Source organism: Stomoxys calcitrans, chromosome 4 (genome assembly GCF_963082655.1).
Source record: "Stomoxys calcitrans chromosome 4, idStoCalc2.1, whole genome shotgun sequence".
Lineage (NCBI taxonomy): Eukaryota > Metazoa > Arthropoda > Insecta > Diptera > Muscidae > Stomoxys > Stomoxys calcitrans.
In genome coordinates this window covers 80355523-80376462 of record NC_081555.1, presented here as the reverse complement: position 1 = coordinate 80376462, position 20940 = coordinate 80355523, and the positions used below count along the sequence as shown (strand labels likewise).

Genomic DNA, 20940 nt, shown 5'->3' with positions numbered 1-20940 from the left:
GCTCAAAAAGTCAAGATCCCAGATCGGATTTGCGCCATACTTAACACAGTTACTGGAAGGCATAACGAAACATCTCATGCAAAATTTCAGCCAAATCGGATGAGAATTGCGCGCTCTACTGGCTCAAGAAATCAAGATCCAAGATCGGTTTATATGACAGATATACCAGATTATAAACCGATTTGAATCATACTTAACACAGTTGTTGGAAGTGATACCAAAACTCCACATGCAAATTTCAGTCAAATTTGATGAGAATTGCGTCCTCTAGAGGCTCAATAAGTCAAGACCCAAGATCGGTTTATATGCCAGCTATATCAAAACATGAACCGATTTGGCCCATTTACAATATCAACCTACCTTCACTAATAAGAAGTATGTGTGCAAAATTTCAAGCGGCTAGCTTTACTTCTTCGAAAGTTTGCGTGCTTTCGATAGACGGGACGGCCGGGACTTAACACGTTTTTACCCTTTTTTATTACATTTTTTTCTATCTCTTTATTCTCTTCACGCTGAAAAGCCTTAAAATCATAAAACATTCCTCATGTAAGAAATACACTTCAGTAATTTTATATAAAACATTGTTCGTATAAATTTCATGAAAGATTAAACTGAACTGCGTTAACTTTAAAATAGCGGCAAAATTTTCACATTGCCATTTAGAATATATTATCAAAAATGTGTCCTGATGGGGTTTAAATAAACCATACCACCGTTTAATGTCATTCGCCATCAAGGTCTGTAAAACGAATTCGTATAGTGGCACAATGTGGTTTCGGCCAAAAATAACCTTTCGAAGTCTTTCAGCCAGAAAGGAAATACATTCAGCGGACTGCAGCAAAACTTTTACTTAACGAAAATCACATTGCGTTTCAACCAACGTTTATTTCAAACGATTTGTTATGCAACAACAATGAACTTGGGTGCAGTATTTATTTTAACTTCCTTTTTGGCACCAATGCCGTCCTGACAAAAGTCATTGGAGATTCATAAGAAATTAAAAAAGAAAAGCCTTAAAAACGAGCTTTGGATGTCGTAACATGTGAAAAGCTGATTCTGTCATGGTGTCTGTCTATTTGTTCTGCACCAAGGTTCCTGTCATTATTAAGTTCTCAATTTGTTTTTACGGCAGTTTCATGACCACTGCTGTAGTACATGTCCGTTGTTTTACAATGCTGGCGTAAAAAAAAAAACACAAAAACAAAATTCTCTTCCATTAATTTTCTGCTTTCTGAACAAAATTTTAAAACTACATAACGAGGACAGAAGAAAAAAAACGAAATACAAAACAAATCATCAAATAATCCATAAAACTTGGGTGTGACTCAGAAAGCAGTGAGTTTTGCGTAGAAATGTTCCTTGAGCATGTATGTTGGTATGCTCGCTCCCTGACAGTTATTTTCCTGATGGACGTAATACCGACTTGGATTTTTTGGCCCACGTTTTACAAATATTGTTTATGTTAAATACATTAAACGGTCGTCTTTTTTGCTTTTGTTGGCGTTTCTTTTCTTTTTGTAAAAGGAGTTCATTGTTAATTTCTTAAAAGCGATTACGAGGTCGATGACTGGTGAAAGTTTGCAATATGAGATAATTGTTCGATAAGACAAATGCCACAAACAGAATTCAATGGCGAAAAAATTAAAAATGACGCCATAGCAGCAATGACGATACAAAGTGCTAACGTTTTCACTGAAAGATAACTAAAGTCAAAAGTGAACGAACGATTTTCCATATAATCAAACTATATTCTTTAAAGCATTACTCTGGTACGGGATATTATAACTTAGTGCAAATAGATGAACTTACCCCTATAGATCGACAGAATCTCTTTCTATTTCAATGGAGCCATATCCATGTTAATTTGTAATTGAAATACAGATCGCAATTTTCATTCACTCATGTTCAAATTTGGCATAGACTTGACATTACAAGATGAAATATTGATCTGCGAACTTCTTATATCGGCTTGACATCCTAAATCGATCTAGCCATATTCCGACGGTCAAAATCACGATATCAGTCGCACGAAAACAGAAATCCACTTTTAAGTTTTCTTACCCAGCAAAAACTAGTTACGGATATATCATTACCCACTGGAATACCAGTAATCAAAATCTTATTACTTGTAGAAATATCTAGTACTAAAAGATAATGGGTTACCTATAATGAGTTAAATTATTACTTATTGGTCATAAAAAGTAAATGAACTCCCTAAAATAAGGCAATAATCCAAAAGAAAATTTGAAAATGAAACAAATTCTGTTAGATCTTAAAGTAATTACAAAACAAGGAAACAATATTTTTTCCCATTCTTTTTATTATTTTGGGGTTTATTTTGGGATTTATTCTGGATTTTTAAATTTTTTATTATCAATTTATTAAACTGTCTAGATCCTCTTAACTTTTTAGAGTATTGAAATTAATTTTCCGTTCATTTCTATAAAACTCATAGATTAAGTGCCGGAAAGGACCCTTTACATGCCCTTTCCAAAAAACCCCTGTTCCAGAAATCTCTTCAATAGAATGGAACAAACAGTTGCTCACAAACATACAAATTACTTAACAAGTTTTAAATACTAGCAGAAGGAGTAAATAAGAGACTCAAGACCGTGTTGGACCCTTCCCGGCCTACCTTTCTGGGTAGAATTTTCCGAACTCGTTAACTACACTGAATTTCCTTTTTGCAATATTGCGTAGATTTAAGGGGTTCAAAATTCTCAGGACCCTCTTTGACTCTTAGCGCGTCAAATTTTTGGTCTAAATTTACGGTATTCGTAATCAATAGGACATGCTTGTTTTCGGACACTGTGTTCGTTTTCCGGTTTGAGGGGATTTCCGGGAGCCAACGTCTGACAACCAAAACGGACTTTAGACTCGTTACCCTGAGTTCAAATTATGAGGGTGTGCGAAATCAGGAAGAAAATCGTATTTCAAAACAGGAAGAAGTGGTAGTGGTGTGGAAAACTGTATAAAAACCAGTTAAATCAATTCTTAGTATGGATTTTTAATAGATTGGAAAAAAGGATCAGAACAAGCTCTTCCCTATTTCGATAAATAGATTATGCTATTTTCCATACTTCGGTATATTTAGGGGTATGTCATTAGGTTAGGTTTAAGTGGCAGTCTGCCATCCGACTCACTTAAACATTTTCGTCCATTGTGATATCACAGAAACAAAAGAAGGAAGATGCCTTCTAATTCCTACCGTTGAACCATCCAGTTCGCTTTAAAAAGCCCAACAACTTGCGAATGTTCACATCCGCTAAATCAGACAGGTTCTCAAAGGAATTAGAACCTAAAGTGGAACTCCTTCTGACTGCCAGTACTGGACACACGCGCAGGTGTTCTATAGTCTCTTCTTCTTCGATATCCTCACAGCAAAAGTCGTTGCTGACAACCCTCAGTCTGTCAGCATGTTTTGCGATTAAACAGTGACCTGAATGTCATTAGTTTAAGCACTTCAGTATTTGTGGGAAGAATTGATTATTTATCATCTGGTGGTATGTTTACCCTGCAGCACTTTCCTTCAATGACATGCCCATGTTAAAGTAATATTGATATACCTGATAGTAATTGGTTAAACATTTTTGTTTCGGGCTACCCACTGATTTACCCGGTAATGTGACTTTTTGCTGAGAAGATACTTCTTTTTGAAGTGCGTTGTTAGGGATAGTAAATAAGTCTTATTGGTTCAGATCACCTATATAAAGTAATTCTTTGATTCGACTAAAGCCCAACACCAAGTCCCGCCTAATTACGCCAATAAAAAGTTATAGCGCCCCATATACACCGATGCCACGATTTTGCTTATATAACCCTTTAATTATTGTATACAAATTACACTTGCACCCTCTAACAACCATGACCCCACATATTTTTGTTTTTACTTTTAAGATGCTAAAATGTTTAAAAAAATATTTTTAATATTAAAATTTTTTTTCGTTACAGGTGAGCATGAAAAATCTAAAAAAATCGTATGATCTCAGAAATGCTGTCGCACTTTTAAAAAGGTAATTTTTTTAAGAAAAAAGACAATGGCACGAAAGAAAACTAACGCTTTATATATAAGAGCAAAGATTCTTTATTAATATTAAAAATGTTTCCGTTTTATCAAGACAAATTCAATTACAACAGTTAATAAGAAATGGTTGCAGAAATACATCAATAAAACAATATTGCTAACATTTCACCTAAAACTTTCCCATTCACCTTTATCACCACACTATATTCTTCTGCTTCACATGTATAGGATCTAAACCCAAGGGTTTTCGGTGATTAGTACATGACAAATTGCATAAGTCAAATGTCGCTGAGAGTAGTTGAAGAGATTTCACTTTTGCTTTACTACCGAAAAAAACCCATGAAAAACCTCATAAATATGTTACCGCAGAGGCTGTTCAACAAACTAATGTGCTTGCCCCATTTCTCAACCACATACTCGAAAGCAATTCATCAAAAATATTTTTCCAAGCATTGGCCACATCACTTATTAACCTCTGTGAACATTTATAGCTTTTTTTCTGCTCACTAACTTTTCGAAACTGTAGGGAGACTACATCCACAAAGTCAACAACCATACATACATCCCTCCCAACATTCATAAGTCATAATACTAATGAGGCATTTTAATATGTCGGAGGAATTAAGCCATAACAAACGAGATCTGATCATATGTGATAAGAGGGATTTAGTTTAGATTCTTTTGTACTCCTAAATGGCAGATGTACCATTGAATACTGAAACTCTGATTAAAATCTTCGTTTTTTTCATGTTATGGTAAAATCCCAAATAAAAAAAAGGAAAATCAACAAACGTTTGCCACAGGCTTAAGACCGTTGTTACTACCTCCACTATTTTTGCTTCATTAACGCCACAGACAAATGATGAAAGATTATGACGATGATTTATTATCAACGCCTTTATTAATAATAATGCCGAATGACCAAATGGCCTTTGAAAATGCGTATCGTCCCTTAGCCAATCCTCATATATTGTTAAAAGGTGTCCCAAAATGTATCCCCCAAGCTTTGGGTTTTTAGGGCGATTAAATATACTTGCCGTTTTTGATAGTACACGTTGAGGAATTTATATGTATATTTTGTTTAGACTGGACGACAAGTCGACTCATTTTTGGGTGAATTGCTGCCATGCCCTTTGCAATAATAAGCAATTACATCCAACAATCAGGAAAAGGTGGATCATAAAAATAATTAAAAAACTTATTTCAATTAAGTAAATCAATTTTATGATAATTTGATTAAATTTTGCATAAAATAAAGAAAAGTTGCAAGTGTTAAATAAAGTTTACACATCTTTAGTTAGTGGCAAATAGTTCATAAACTTGAATTTGCTAATTAATTTTACTAAATCAAAATTCTATTCAGCAAGTAAAATATTCCTCTAGTAGATAACACTATTTTTAACTCATGATAAAAGTTTCTTTGGTTTTAGTTCAACGATTCGTAAAATCGATTTTCTTCAACTTTTTTGTACATTGTAAAAAATTAGTTCATAATATTTCCTAAATTTGAATAGCTTTGTACAACTTAAACTAAGAACAAGCTTTAGCTCAAAATTTAGTGAAAAATATACTAGGAAAGATGTTTTAACTGAACTAAGCAAAACCAAGATTTACTAAACGTAAATACTAATTTCGTGATTAATTATATGAATAGCTTTGTACAACTTAAAATAAGAACAAGCTTTAGCTCAAAATTTAGTGAAAAATATACTAGGAAAGATTTTTTTAACTGAACTAGGCAAAACCAAGATTTACTAAATGTAAATACTAATTTCGTGATTAAATCGTCACATGCACTTTTAATCCTTTTAATTTTTATGTCTATTTATTAACATTAGATATTCAAAACTATTCTAAATTTGTTTTTATAAATGCTATACAAATAACATTCATTTAATCATCTCTCGATAAAAATCTTAGAACTTGAAAAATTCGAATGATAGATTTATGACGTGACATTACAAAGAAGAATTTTTATTAATATAATCCTTCTAAAATGAGTTCTTATTTACAAAGCACATTCTGTTTACAAGGCGTTGTAGACATATTTTTACCTGAAAAAAATTTCAGTGTTGAAAATTTATCGAGCATACAAAGCAAATTCTGTATACAAGGCGTGTAGACATATTTTTACATGGGCTGTGAAAAAAATTTCAGTATTGAAAATTTGTCGAACATACACGGGTTTGGGGAAAAGTAGGTTTGTAGCGATGCTGTTATCGGCAACTTTCTGAACTGAAATTGTTCAAGTGCAGTTTGACGTCATTTCACAGAGGGGAAGTTTCTGTCGAGGTTCTTGAAAAACTGTTTATACCGATTACAACCCAATAATGCATCGCCTTGAAGAATACGTCACATTTTTTAAAGATCCTTCGGCAATTATTTTTCATTGTGCTTTACAATGCTTTACAATCACTACTATATTGCACATTTACCTATGAACATTAAGGAAAAGAGCAAACTTCTCACATATCAATGAGTGCTGTTCGATTCAAGCTTAACCTCCTTTTAATGAGCGAACCTGAGCGACGTGCGGTAATGGGGCACATCTTTGGGGAGAAGTTTCTACATGGCATAGTACCTCAAGACCTTAAAATGGCCATAAGGGCAATAACAACAAGGAGGGTAAAGTCACGAACAGTCTTGCAGGGTAAGAAGGAGATTAACGCCTTCTCTGAGAATGGCACAATCCGCACAATACGACTCTTATGGGCCCGAAACTTTATATCGAGAGATCAGTCTATATGGCAGATATATCCAAATCGGGAGCGATCTGAGCCAAATTGAAGAACAACGTTGAAGGGTCTAACACAAGTCATTGTCCCAAATTTCGGCAAAATCGAAAAATAAGTGCGCCTTTTATGGACCTTAAACCTCAATTGAAGAACAACGTTGAAGGGTCTAACACAAGTCATTGTCCCAAATTTCGGCAAAATCGAAAAATAAGTACGCCTTTTATGGACCTTAAACCTCAAATCGAAAGATCGGTCTATATGACAGCTATGTTCAAACCTGGACCGATCTGGTCCAAATTGAAGAAGGATGTCGAAGGGCATTACACAACTCACTGTATGGCAGCTATATCCAAATCTGGACCGATCTGGGTTAAATTGAAGAAAGATGTCGAAGGGCCTAACACAACTCGCTGTCCCAAATTATAAAAAGTATAAAAAGGGCACTACTAGACAACATTTAGATAACGGGATGTAATGCGGTTGCAAATTGTAAGTTAAAGCCGAGGCTTACCTCTATATACACCTCTAGAGCAATGAAAAATATTTTCAAAACAAAATCTTATAAAATATACATATATAAATATACATATGCATGTAAATCAACTCAGTCAACAAAATTGGTGTTTTGACGTACGAGTTAGTTGAATTTCGATATACGTCGCTAGTTTTTGAAACCTATACGCCTTTCTAGAGGTTTAATAACGGCCGCTTCACCCCTTTTTTTACCCACCATCGTAGGATAAGGGGTACATTCAGTTAGTCATTCCGTTTGCAACACATCGAAATATCCATTTCCGACCCTACACAGTGTATATATATTTCGGATCGTCGCAAAATTCTAAGACGATTTAACGATGTCCGTGTGTCTGTCCGTCTGTCCGTCCGTTTGTTGTGATCACTCTAGAGCCTTCAAAAATTGAGATATTGAGCTGAAATTTAGCACAGATACGTCTTTTTGATGCACGCTGGTTTATTTCTTGAACGGGCCAAATCGGACCATATTCCTGTATAGCTGCTATATAGACTGATTTTCTGATAAAGCGTTTAATGCCCATAAAAACTTTATTATTGGGTTGCCCAAAAAGTAATTGTCGGTAATATAGTAGTAATATAGTCGGCGTTGACAAATTTTTTCAACGGCTTGTGATTGCATTATTTTTTCTGTCAGTTATCAGCTGTTACTTTTAGCTTGCTTTAGGAAAAAAAGTGCGCGAAATTTTGTTTACATTTGTTTGTTTGGCGTCAATTTTAATATGGGTACCACATGTATTGAAAGAAATTCATTTAACAAACCGAATCAACGCTTGTGATATGCACCTTAAACGCAATGAATTCGATCCGTTTTTAAAACGAATCATAACTGGAGTTGAAAAATGGATTGTTTACAACAACGTTAGTCGAACACGATCATGGTCCAAGCATGGTGAACCAGCTCAAACCACTTCAAAGGCTGATATCCACCAAAAGAAGGTTATGCTGTCTGTTTGGTGGAATTTGAAGTGTGTGGTATATTTTGAGCTGCTTCCAAGGAACCAAACGATTAATTCGGATGTTTACTGTCAACAATTGGACAAATTGAATACAGCCATCAAGGAGAAGCGACCAGAATTGGTCAATCGTCAATCGTAAAGGTGCCATATTCCACCAGGACAACGCTAGACCGCACACATATTTGGTCACTCGCCAAAAACTGAGTGAGCTTGGCTGGGAACTTTTGATGCATCAACCATATAGCCCTGACCTTGCACCATCAGACTACCATTTATTTCGATTTTTGCAGAACTCCTTAAATGGTAAAACTTTCGGCAATGATGAGGCTATAAAATCGCACTTGGTTCAGTTTTTTGCAGATAAAGGCCAGAAGTTCTATGAGCGTGGAATACTAAATTTGCCAGGAAGATGGCAAAAGGTTATCGAACAAAATGGCAATTATATATTCGATTAAAGTTTATTCTAAGTTTTATTAAAAATGCATTTACTTTCTTTTAAAAAATCCGCAATTACTTTTTAGGCAACCCAATATGTTCATCTGATTTGGACTAAAATTGCAATTATATCGTCATTTGTAAACTGATCTATACGAAATTTTGCACGAGGTATTCTCTTATAAGTCTCGACATTATTGGTGAGTTTCATAGAAGTCGTTTCAGATTTAGATATAGCTCCCATATATATGTTTGTCAGATTTGGACTAGTATTGCAATAATTTGGTCATTTGTTAACCTATTCACACAAAAATTGGAACAAAGGATTCCGTATTGCGTTTGAATTCAATACAAATCAGTTCAGATTTAGATATAGCTTCTATATACATTTTCGTCCGATTTTGAATAATACTAAAAGATTTTTTAATTTGTTAACCGTTCTTCACAAAATTTGCCACTAAGGTTTCTCTTATAACTCTATATTCAATAATATATTCTAATGACTGACGAATTTTATAGAAATTTGTTCAGTTTTAGACATGGCGCCCATTTATATGCATCTCCTGATTTCACTTTTAACGTCTTACTAACCCATTTGTCAATCCACCTTCTCAAATATTTATACAACGATTTTCTCTATGTCTTCTACAATATGTACAAATTTAAGCAAATTTTAAATTCAACGACTAGCCTGCATATCCAATGTGGTGTGGGGTATCAAAAGTTCGGCTTCACTCGACTTTATCCCTTCCTTACTTGTTTATTTATGTTGTAACAATCCTAAAAACCGACTAAATTGTATAGTCATTAGTCTGGTAAAAAATAAGATCGACTTTAATTTGCTATTGTAAATTTCGAGTATGTAAGAAGGAATGAAAGAAGTTATTTGTTTGGTAACCCTAAAATAATGTGACCTAATTTGTCCCTGTTCCTTAATGAAATGTTCATGGGTAAATTTGCATTTGCCTAATAGGAAAATGTCGCCGAAATTTTACTGACTGATGTTTTTGCTCTCAACGGTAGATTACGCTCATAGAAAAAAGTTTGCTGAGGATAGCAAACACTGTCTGCTGAATATAAGTAGTTAACTTGCTGCTATTGTAGCAGTAGTAGGCCGAAATTTGGTTACCCACCACTTCGGGTAAATATGTAAACCACCTTCGTCAAAATTCGGTGAAAAATGCATACCTTATGCCCCATAACAGCTATACCGAAATATGTTCCGATTTGGACCAAATACTAAAAAATAGAGGTTATTGTTCAATTATTTTTAACAAAATATTATTTTCGGATATAGCTACTAACTATATCCGAAAATAAACGGATCTGAACAATATACAACACGGATGTGGAAAAGCCTAACATAAATCACTGTGTCAAATTTCAGTGAAATCGGGTATTAAATGCCCCTTTTATGGGGCCAGCTATATCCAAATCTGGACCGATTTTGGCCAAGTTTCCGAAAAATGTCGAAGAGCCTAACACAACTCACTGTCATAAATTTCGGCGACATCGGACAATAAATGCGCCTTTTATGGGCCCAAAACCCTAAATCGAGAGATCGGTCTGTATGGTAGCTATATGCAAATCTTGCTCGATCTAGGCCAATTGGCAGAAATATATGTTGAGGGGCATAACTTAACTCACTGTCCCAAATTTCGGCGACATCGGACAATAAATATCCCTTTTATGGGCCCAAAACTTTAAATCGAGAGATCGGTCTATATGACAGCTATATTCAAATCTGGACCGATCTGGGCGAAATTGAAGAAGGATGTCGAAGGGCCTAACACAACTCACTGTCCCAAAGTTCAGCAAAATTGGATAATAAATGTGGTTTTTATGGGCCTAAGACCCAAAATCGGCGGATCGGTCTATATGGGGCCTATATCAAGATATAGTCCGATATAGCCCATCTTCGAACTTGACTTGTTTATGGACAAAAAAAAATAATCTGTACAAAATTTTAGCTCAATATCTCTGTTTTTAAAGACTGCAGCGTGATTCAACAGACGGACGGACGGACGTAGCTAGATGGTCTTAGATTTTTACGCTGATCAATAATATATATACTTTATAGTGTCGGAAATGGATATTTTGATGTGTTGCTAACGGAATGACAAAATGAACATACCCCCATCTTTCGGTGGTGGGTATGAAAAACAGAAACTATTGTTTTAGCAAACATTTTTGCTGTTTTAATAAAGGGTGATTTTTTTGAGGTTAGGATTTTCATGCATTAGTATTTGACAGATCACGTGGGATTTCAGACATGGTGTCAAAGAGAAAGATGCTCAGTATGCTTTGACATTTCATCATGAATAGACTTACTAACGAGCAACTGAGTGAGCTTGGCTGGGAACTTTTGATGCATCCACCATATAGCCCTGACCTTGCACCATCAGACTACCATTTATTTCGATTTTTGCAGAACTCCTTAAATGGTAAAACTTTCGGCAATGATGAGGCTATAAAATCGCACTTGGTTCAGTTTTTTTGCAGATAAAGGCCAGAAGTTCTATGAGCGTGGAATACTAAATTTGCCAGAAAGATGGCAAAAGGTTATCGAACAAAATGGCAATTATATATTTGATTAAAGTTCATACTAAGTCTTATTAAAAATGCATTTACTTTCTTTTGAAAAATCCGCAATTACTTTTTTGGCAACCCAATATTTTGCTGAAATGTGAAATAGTGAGTAGTAGTTTAAGGCTTCCCGACAATTGACCCATATATGGTTCAAATCGGACAATGTTTAGATATAGCTACCATATAGACCGATCTCCCAATAAAGGGTCTCAAGGCCATCAAAGATTTATTTATTATTATGGTTCAGAACGGACTATATTAAGATAAAGCTGCCATATAGACCGATCTGCCGATAAGTGGTCTGAAGAAATTTGACACAGTGAGTAGGTTAAGACCTCTCAACATCCGACCTAAATATGGTTCTGATCGGACTATATTTAGATATAGCTGCCATATAGACCGATCTGCCGATAAGGGGATTAAAGCCCATAAAAGCTTTATTTATTACCCGATTTCGTTGAAATTTTAAAGAGTGATTTTTTCTGAGCCTCACGATATCCGACCTTCATATGGTTCAGATCGTTTTATAATTGGATAAATCTGCCAATATTTTGTTCTACAAAATTGAATAGTGACATATATATTAGTTAAGTTATCCAATTTTCACCGGATTGTGACGAAAGGGGGTTTACATATATACCCGAGGAGGTGGGTATCCAAAGTTCGACCCGGCCGAACTTAATGCCCTTTTACTTGTTTTTGGTTTCCGCGTCTTCTTTAGCTCCTTCTGATAGGTTGCCTTGTCTCTTAGGAGGTTCGGTCCTTTCTTATGTCCCTTTCATTGGCAGAATTGTCAAGCTTTTGCAGCGTCTGGTACCATTTTTTCTCATGCACCATATTCACGATATTTGGTTAAGCTGCGATGTTTTCAATCCCTTTATGGGAGGCAGGTGCGCTTGGTTGCCCTGTCTAGCTCCTCTGACTGGTTAGCCGGGAGGCAGCTTTGCAAGCTTCTCTTCCTTACTCCGCTTTTAGCAGGTTCTACAGTAGTCTACAATTATGTCGAGGATTTCTTCGAGCTCTGCATAGCCCATTGTATGTTAGTGAAAGTGAATGTCAAATTTTGTGGTTCCTTTCGTGTTAAATTATTTAATGAAACAAATGTTTGAACAAAATTCTTTGCATAATAAAAGATGTATTAAAAAAGCTTCAACTCGCTTGAAGACTAAAATTACTTAATTATGTTTGCAGTTCGTTCTAAACACTCGTTGTTTGCTGGTAAGCTAAACGTTCAATTACACAATGGAACATAACATACATGACAAACAAAGGTACATTGCTGTAGAATTAGCAACTCGTAGAAAAAATAAAATCCATCTATAAATATAATGGAAATGAGTTAATAATGATATCGCCCAAAATAGGGAAGCATCGACTGACTTTTGCCTTCCCTTACATATTTCATATTTTTTCACCATTTTAAATATGTATTTACTTTCAGTGTGCAGTATATGTTTTTATTCTACAACTAATATTTAAATTCCAGTTTAGATTTATAATAATGAGCCTATCTACCATGTGCTTTCAGAAAATATTGAAAAAACTGTTGATCACAGTAAAGCATAGTGTTTTATGAATCGAATACCATAGATAACAATAAGTGTAAATTAATAGATAACAATAAGTGTCATTACAAACTTATCTGGGCTGGGCAGTATATCGCAAATTAATAAATATTTATTTTAGCACATATGACAATTTTTAGCTGTGCGATAAGATTCTTTGTAAAAACAGTTGCGTTTAAAAGCAAATGTTATAAATGTAAAGGGAGTGTGCTAGGAATGATTAATACCAAAAATTGCTATATAATCATAAAACGTAATAAAATTTAATAATCTAAATATTTATTTCATTTTCGGAGAGAGGTACTTCAACCATAAATTGCTATGTAATCATAAAACGTAATAAAATTTAATAATATAAATGTTTATTTCATTTTCGGAGAGAGGTACTTCAACCATACAGCATTGAAATTTTCCATATGACTCTTATGATCAATCAAATTTTCACTTAAAAACGATAATGATTTTTTTTTCAATGTTTCAGACGAAATTAAAATCAATAAATTTTTTTATGCTCACCACCATAGGATAGGGGGTATATTTATTTAGTTATTTCGTTTGCAACACATCGAAATATTCATTTCCGATCCAACAAAGTATATATTGGGTTGCCCAAAAAGTAATTGCGGATTTTTCATATAGTCGGCGTTGACAAATTTTTTCACAGCTTGTGACTCTGTAATTGCATTCTTTCTTCTGTCAGTTATCAGCTGTTACTTTTAGCTTGCTTTAGAAAAAAAGTGTAAAAAAAGTATATTTGATTAAAGTTCATTCTAATTTTTATTAAAAATGCATTTACTTTCTTTTAAAAAATCCGCAATTACTTTGGTCTTTCCCACCGTCCGTATGTTATAATCACTCCACAGTCTTCAAAAACTGAGATATTGAGATGAAATTTGGCACATATATATTTCGGATCGTCGTATAATTCTAAGGCGATTTAACGATTTCCGTGTGTCTGTCCGTCCGTCCGTATGTTATAATCACTCCACAGTCTTCAAAAATTGAGATATTGAGTGGAAATTTGGCATAAATACGTCATTTTGCTCCATGCAGGTTAAGTTCTTGAACGGGCCAAATCGGACCATATGGGTAGCCTTTTATATTTCGTGGTTAGATAACTAAAACAAATATTAATTATCGAAAATCGCTTTATTGTTTTTCAAAATATTCATTATTAAGATCTATGCACTTTTGCATGCGTTTGAACCATTTGTCGAAGCACTTTTGCCACCCTGATTAAGGTATCTCCAAAACCTGCATTCTGAATGCATCAACCGCTTCTTCAGTTGTCAAAAAACGTTGACCTCTCATTTTATTTTTTGCGTGCGGGAGTAAAAATAATAAATTCGGGGCCAAGTCAGGACTATACGGCGGATGATGATGTTTTAAGTGCTCAAAAATGCAGTTGTTTGAGCCGATGTGTGAGAGCTCGCATTGTCATGGTGAAGCGTGATCCGACTTCGGTGGTTGGTTTTCCTGATTTCTTGGAAGACAACTGACAAACAAATGGTTGTGTACCAGAATTGACTGTTCTGTGTTATTCTAATGGTACGATTGTGACATGTCCAGCTTTTCCGAAAAAACAGGCGAGCAACTTTTGTTGGATTTAGCTCATCTTGAAACACCTATACAGTCCACTGCTGTTTACTTTCGGGCTCATACGCATAAATCCATGATTCATCTCCTGTCACGATGTCATAGACGTGTTTCGAAGCACCGCGATATTACAATATTTATTGGATATTGGAGCATTTCTTTCGACCAATCGACACGAGCCCTATTTTGAGCGATTGACAAATTGTGTGGGATTCAACGCGAACAAATTTTTTCGACGGTCAAATATTCATGCAATATTGAATGTATGCTGGTCCCACTAATGCCTAAGGTTGTCTTAATCTAACGACAGGTCACATGGCGCACAGCATCAATGGTTTTTGGAACAACAACTGATTTCGGACGACCTTCACGAAATTCGTCTTGGAGTGAACTATGACCTCGGTTAAATTCACCGTACCATCGATAAAAAATGGTCCTGATCATCGCCAAAAATTTAATTAAATTCATTGATGCACTGTTTTGATTTAATCCACGTCGAAAGTAGTAAAAAAACAATCGCACGAAAATGTTTACGATTTAATTCCATTTTTTGGGCGAGATGAATCGTTTAAGTTACTGTAAACAACACAAATAGCGCTCGTATGTCAAAACGTTCTGAGTACGTATAACCACAAAAATATCAAGCTTCACTATAGAGCTGTCAGTTGGTAGATTGCAGCTCAAGGGTTGTCCAATCCCGCAATATAAAAGGCAACCTATTTGGATAGAGCTGCCATATTGACCGATCTGCCGATTTAGGGTCCGAAGCTCATAAAAACCTTATTTATTACCTGATTTCGCTGAAATTTGAATCAGCCAGTTGCTTTAAACTTCCTGACATTCGACGCAAACATGGTTCAGATCGGACTATATTTTGATATATCTGCCATATAGACCAATTTGCCGATTAAGGATATGAAGCCGATAAATGCTTATGTTTTACCCGATTTCGCTGAAATTTGAATCAACGAGTTGTTTTAAGCGTCCCAACATCAGACCTAAATATGGTTGAGATCGGACTTTATTTAGATATAGCTGTCATATAGACCAATCTGTTGATTGAGGTCTTGAGCCCATAAAAGCCGCAATTATTATTCGATTTCGCAGAAATTTGGGACAATGAGTTACGTAAGCCCCCTCGACCTTATTGTTTAATTTGTCTCAGATCGGTGCAGATTTGGATACAGCTGCTTTATATACCGATTTCTCAATTTAAAGCTATAGCCCATAAGAGGCGCATTTATTGTTTAATTTCGCTGAAATTTGGGTCAGTGAATGGACCCTCGACATCCTTGATTTGTTTGACCTCGACCGGCCCAGATTTGCATATAGCTGCCATATAGTCCGATCTCTCGATTTAAGGTATTATGCCTATAAAACTCGCATTTATTGTCCCATTTCGTTGAAATTTGCTATAGCGAGTTGTGTTAGGCTCCTCGACATCTCTGTTCAATACGGCCCAAATCGGTCCAGTTTTGGATATAGCTGATATGGAGGTCAGAATAAATTTAGTTTTCATCGTATTATGACGAAAGGTGGCTAATATGTATAAATATTCGAGGTGGTGGGTATCCTAAGTTCGGCACGGCCGAACCTAATGTCTTCTTACTTGTTATATTTCAAATAGCCATTCGGAATCAAAATCAAAGAAAACTAAAGATAATTATAAAAGAAACATAAGTGGAATTTCTTTTAAATGTGGCTGGTAATGATATAGCCCATCCCTTCCAAACTACCCTGCGAGCTGGGTGGCATAGGTATAATTAAAAAAAAATTATGTTGATTTAGTCTCCTGATGAAAAACCATTCAAGCAAGCACACCCTTTTTAGTATTCATTATCAACACATATTGTCTTCCATTTATAATTAAACATTGATGTCATTGGATAGCCCAAAACAGCAACAATGTTCACATCGCAATCGCAGAAAGACTGTTACATAAATTGCAAACAATGTGTATGTAGGTGTACTATCGCTATCGCTACATACATATTGATTTAACCTTTATTGATTATAATTTCGTATTTATGGCAGACAGACAATAGATTTGGCATTTTACCATTGATTGAAAAGTGATATGACAAATCTGGGCCGAATCAGGAGATTTTGTATGTTTATGGAGAGTTCAATTATGATGTTTAGTTAGCGGTTTAAAAGGCTTTTTATAGACATAAAGTATGACAAAATGATAAAATTATTCTATTCAGTTGCCAATTGTGGCCAAAAATAATTTAGCGTTCGGATGCAGATCGAAGCCCTGCACAAAACCATTCATTGGCGTCTGTTTTTGGTGAACTCGTGAACACTGAACTCACATGATGTTGTATTTCAAGACTACTGAAGTAGAAGACACTGAAGATAGAGTAAAATGAACAAGTTGCTGTTGAGTAGATAATTTCGAAAAACAATCACTATTCAGTACTTGGCAGTATCTTTATCTCGAATTCATAGCCGCTGCAGTGAGTTATGAGAAATTACTCGCTGTATATGAACGCATGTCGCTGTCATTTTCAAAACATGAACTGATCACACAAAAACTAAGCGTATGGGTGTTTACCATGGTTCTGCCATTTTGCTTTGGTACAAATTCCGTACTACGAAAGCAGACGACGAGAAAAATAGTACTTTATCTGAAGCAAAATGTACCCGAATACATTCATTGTACAACATGCACTCACTGAAATCCGAATCAATCTATCTTTTTGCTGAAGTGCTCATTTTTTGCATTCGCTCATCTCGTTACTTGGTGTCTTGTTATCAGTTTTACTCAGTTCTCAATTGTCTCATACAATGTTGTATTTTTAAACGAAGATTTCAGTTCTTGAAATGCTTTATGATTATTAGTGTGTCTTGAATGCAGAAATGAATGGTCTTGCGCAGACATTTGATGCAGATGCAAATGTTCCTACTAAAATCCCATTAAGGAACAGCGGATTTTAATGAGTGTTGTCTAATTCATGTTTGAGCTTAATGAGAGAGCACCTTCTTTTTCAATAGTTCTGCCTCTTCATAAAAGGCGAATCACTTTGATCACAGGATTTCAACTAGTGCATTTAAGACTGTCATACTAACTTACGCACTGGAAGGGCTTCAGACATCATTTTCGTAATTATTTAATTTTTCTTAGCAATTACATCGTTTGGACAAAATCCACTCAAAAACATAAAGGAAAATCCCCATTATTCTAGATACGCTCTTAATAACTTCTTCAATGTTCAAAAGACGCCACTTGTGGCACATACAATTACTGGGAGCAAACGTAGGCATTTTGGGTGGCACCATCATTATTATGACTTTTTCTTTCAAGTCACTTACTTTTACCGGAAATTAAATTAAATTTTTGACTTCCACATCAGCGACAAAAGTACAGCGCATGCGAAACACTTTATTTACACACATCGCTTGAAAACGCGATTTGATCATTTAGAAGCGAAAAACTAAAAAAAATGTCATAGTCATCAACATTACCACAAGACATTAATTACTGCTATCTTGTGTAGCCACCCAGCTACTTCCATTCATCAAGAAATACAAAACATTCCCAACTATTTAAGCAATTTAAAGACAATTATTTTTTTTATTTTCAATCGTTAAAGAGTGAGAATTAGGTCATTAAAAGTAACAGAGCAGAATATACCAAAACTCTTTTCTTCTAATAAATCCCCGCCTAAGAAGGTATCAAGAAGCACTTGTTCTTTTAAAAGAAAACACAAAGTAGGAGAATAATGCTAAACACTATAACAAAATTTTATCCCACAAAGACACGCCACATTAAATAGAGGTGGCAGTCTTTTCCCGCTTGATTTCCCAATGACAGACACAGAACCAAAACGAACGCTTCAATGAACTGAGCAAAAAAAAAAGAAGAAAAACCATTATTTCCACAGATTCTCTGAACTTACAACAATTAACACTTTCATGTCATGGTGATAATTAGAATATTCGTTTGTTCGAATTCTTCACGACAATGATAATGATGGTGATTTTTTTTCACATCTTCGCTTTGGTTATTTAGACCACATTTGAAGCAAAGACCGACGACAGCAACCGGCAAAACTTACCACCACCGAATTAATGTGGCTAACAGATGAAAAAAGTCAACCGAATAATTGTGGCATCGTAAATGTTTCCCATAGATTTATTATTTTGTACAAACTGTGGGAATACGAGGAAGGAGTTTAAAGTTGCAGGTTAAAAAAAAAGTTGATAAACAAGCATAAACAAATATAAACAGAAAACGGAGGAGCTTGTTCTTCTTACAACAATAAGTAAAAACTAGGATGATCAACTCAGTTTTTGTAAACCAGGGTTTCGAGTTTTTTTTGGGCCAAATTAGTAAACCGCTTCTTTAAAACTGACACTTCTGGTTTTTAATAAATATTAGATATTCCCATTGGTATGGTTCATATTGTGTGATAATAAAAACTTTCAGAGGATGTCTTCAAAAAAAAAGTTTCAAAACTTTGTCTTTGGTGAAATATCCATCAACAATGTGTATAAAAAAAATTTTTAGAGAACATTTGTTGGACTGAACTTTTTTGAATTGAGAAAAATTTTAATTATTTTGCCTTTGGAGAAAATTTAAAAATATTTTAAAATACAAATTTTACAAATTTTGTCTTTTAACAAAATTTTGTCTTTAGAGAAATTTTATGGTAATCCAGCTTAAACATGGTGAGTACATGTCATTATTTCTGGCATGTAAAATAATGGATTACTCATTATCCTTAGATTTATTAGCTGCTAAAATATAACGAGTTATCAACAGCAATGCCATCTGTGTTGCCGGTAGTACAAATATCATTAAGTTCAAGAAAAAGCACTTATTTGTAATAATAGAAAAAAATCATTATTATAACTTTGGTATTGATAAAAATGCCATTAAGAAACTGCGGGCAAAATGATATCCTACCAATGAGTGCTGTCCGTTATAACATTAAGTTCAATAATATTGGACACCACTGAGTAGCACTAGGAGGGAACTACAGTGTCGTTATTATTATAAAAAAATGTTTTTAATTTTTTCTACCTCCCCACAAATCCGCTGTGGGCGGATTTTTAAAGAAATAAAAAATTGGCAAATTATTTTGCTGGTCCGAAATTCGAACTCGAGACCTTTGTATTGTAAATCTTCTGCTGTATGCTCTGTGCCACAAAACTACTACAGTCAAACATAAACACAAGAGCATGGCCATCTTTGATGAAATAGAATTAAAGTTTGCTTTTGTATTGTTAGCTAATGTTGAAGGTGAAAATTGTGTATTATTCAAACAATAGTAATGTGGATGAATTCGTAGAGCGTTTGCTTTGAAAACGGAAGGTTCTTGGTTCAACTCTCGGCTGCGATGAAGGTAAAGTTTTAATTTCATTTATAATTTGAATTATTCATAAAAAATTTGTCTTTAAAGAAACTGAGCATTGAGAACGTCGTGGTGGGGAAAGGAGCGAAGACGTTTGAATCTATGTAGTTATTTCTTAGCAACGTTTAAATAAGATAACATGTCATTATTTTTAGACAACTTGTATGCTTGGGCATAAGTACTTATTTTTGAACTATTGGTATGCTTGTGAGGAAGGACTTTCCTCCTAGGACATCGCCATGTAAAAGTAATCAGAAACGATGCCTAAAAAAAGTAGTTATTAGTTTTTGGATGAGTTTACCATTCTGGTTATTTGGTAATGAGAGTTTTTCCTGGGAATTGTGTCTTAGGAGAAAATTTTATTAAACATTGAATTTAAAATATTGTCTTTTCAGATAATTTAAACAATTTTTTTGTTTTTTTTTTTGAAAACTTAGTGACATTTTTTCTGATGAGGCCTCAGGTAAGGCCGAAATCGCGACCCTTGTACCATGCCCCCAATACATTTAGCACACCACAATTGTTGAAGCTCTTTAAAGGGTTTTTCTTGTTTTGTTTTTATACCCAGTACCATAGGATGGGGGTATTTTCATTTTGTCATTCTGTTTGCAACACACCGAAATATCCATTTTCTACCCTATCAGTATATATTCTTGATCATCGTAAAAATCTAAAACGATCGAGCCACGTTCGTCCGTCCGTCCTCCGTCTATCTGTTGAAATCACCCTACAGTCTTTAAAACTAGAGATACTCCTATTGAGCTGAAACTTTTCATAGATTCTTGGTTGTCCATAGCCAGCTTATGTACGAAAATAGTCTATATCGAACTATAACTTAATACAGCCCCATATAGACCGATCCGCCGATTAAATGTCCTAGGCCAATAAAAGCCACATTTTGTATCCGATTTTGGTGAAATTTGGGACGGTGAGTCTTGTTGGGCCACTCTTCAATTTTTGGCCAGATCGGTCCAGATTTGGATATAGCTGCCATATAGACCGATCTCTCGATTTAAGATTTTGGGCCCATAAAAGGCGCATTTATTTTCCGATTTCGCCGAAATTTGGAACAGTGAGTTGTGTTCAGCCCATCGACATTTTTCTGCAATTTGGCCCAGATCGGTCCATATAGCTGCCATATAGACC

At 34.9% G+C, this 20940-nt stretch overlaps 1 protein-coding gene across 12 annotated transcripts in view; it reads left to right on the top strand.

The window, feature by feature from the left end:
• The window catches only part of LOC106090515 (formin-J), a 327305-nt gene that overhangs the window by 249971 nt on the left and 56394 nt on the right, over positions 1 to 20940 (top strand). For 2 of the 12 annotated variants that reach the window (XM_059366824.1, XM_059366821.1), the window contains exon 3: positions 3952 to 4013. The exons of the other annotated variants lie outside the window; for them this stretch is intronic. The gene's annotated coding sequence lies outside the window, so the exon portion shown is untranslated. The remainder of the gene's footprint in view (positions 1 to 3951; positions 4014 to 20940) is intronic. 12 annotated transcript variants of the gene reach the window in all.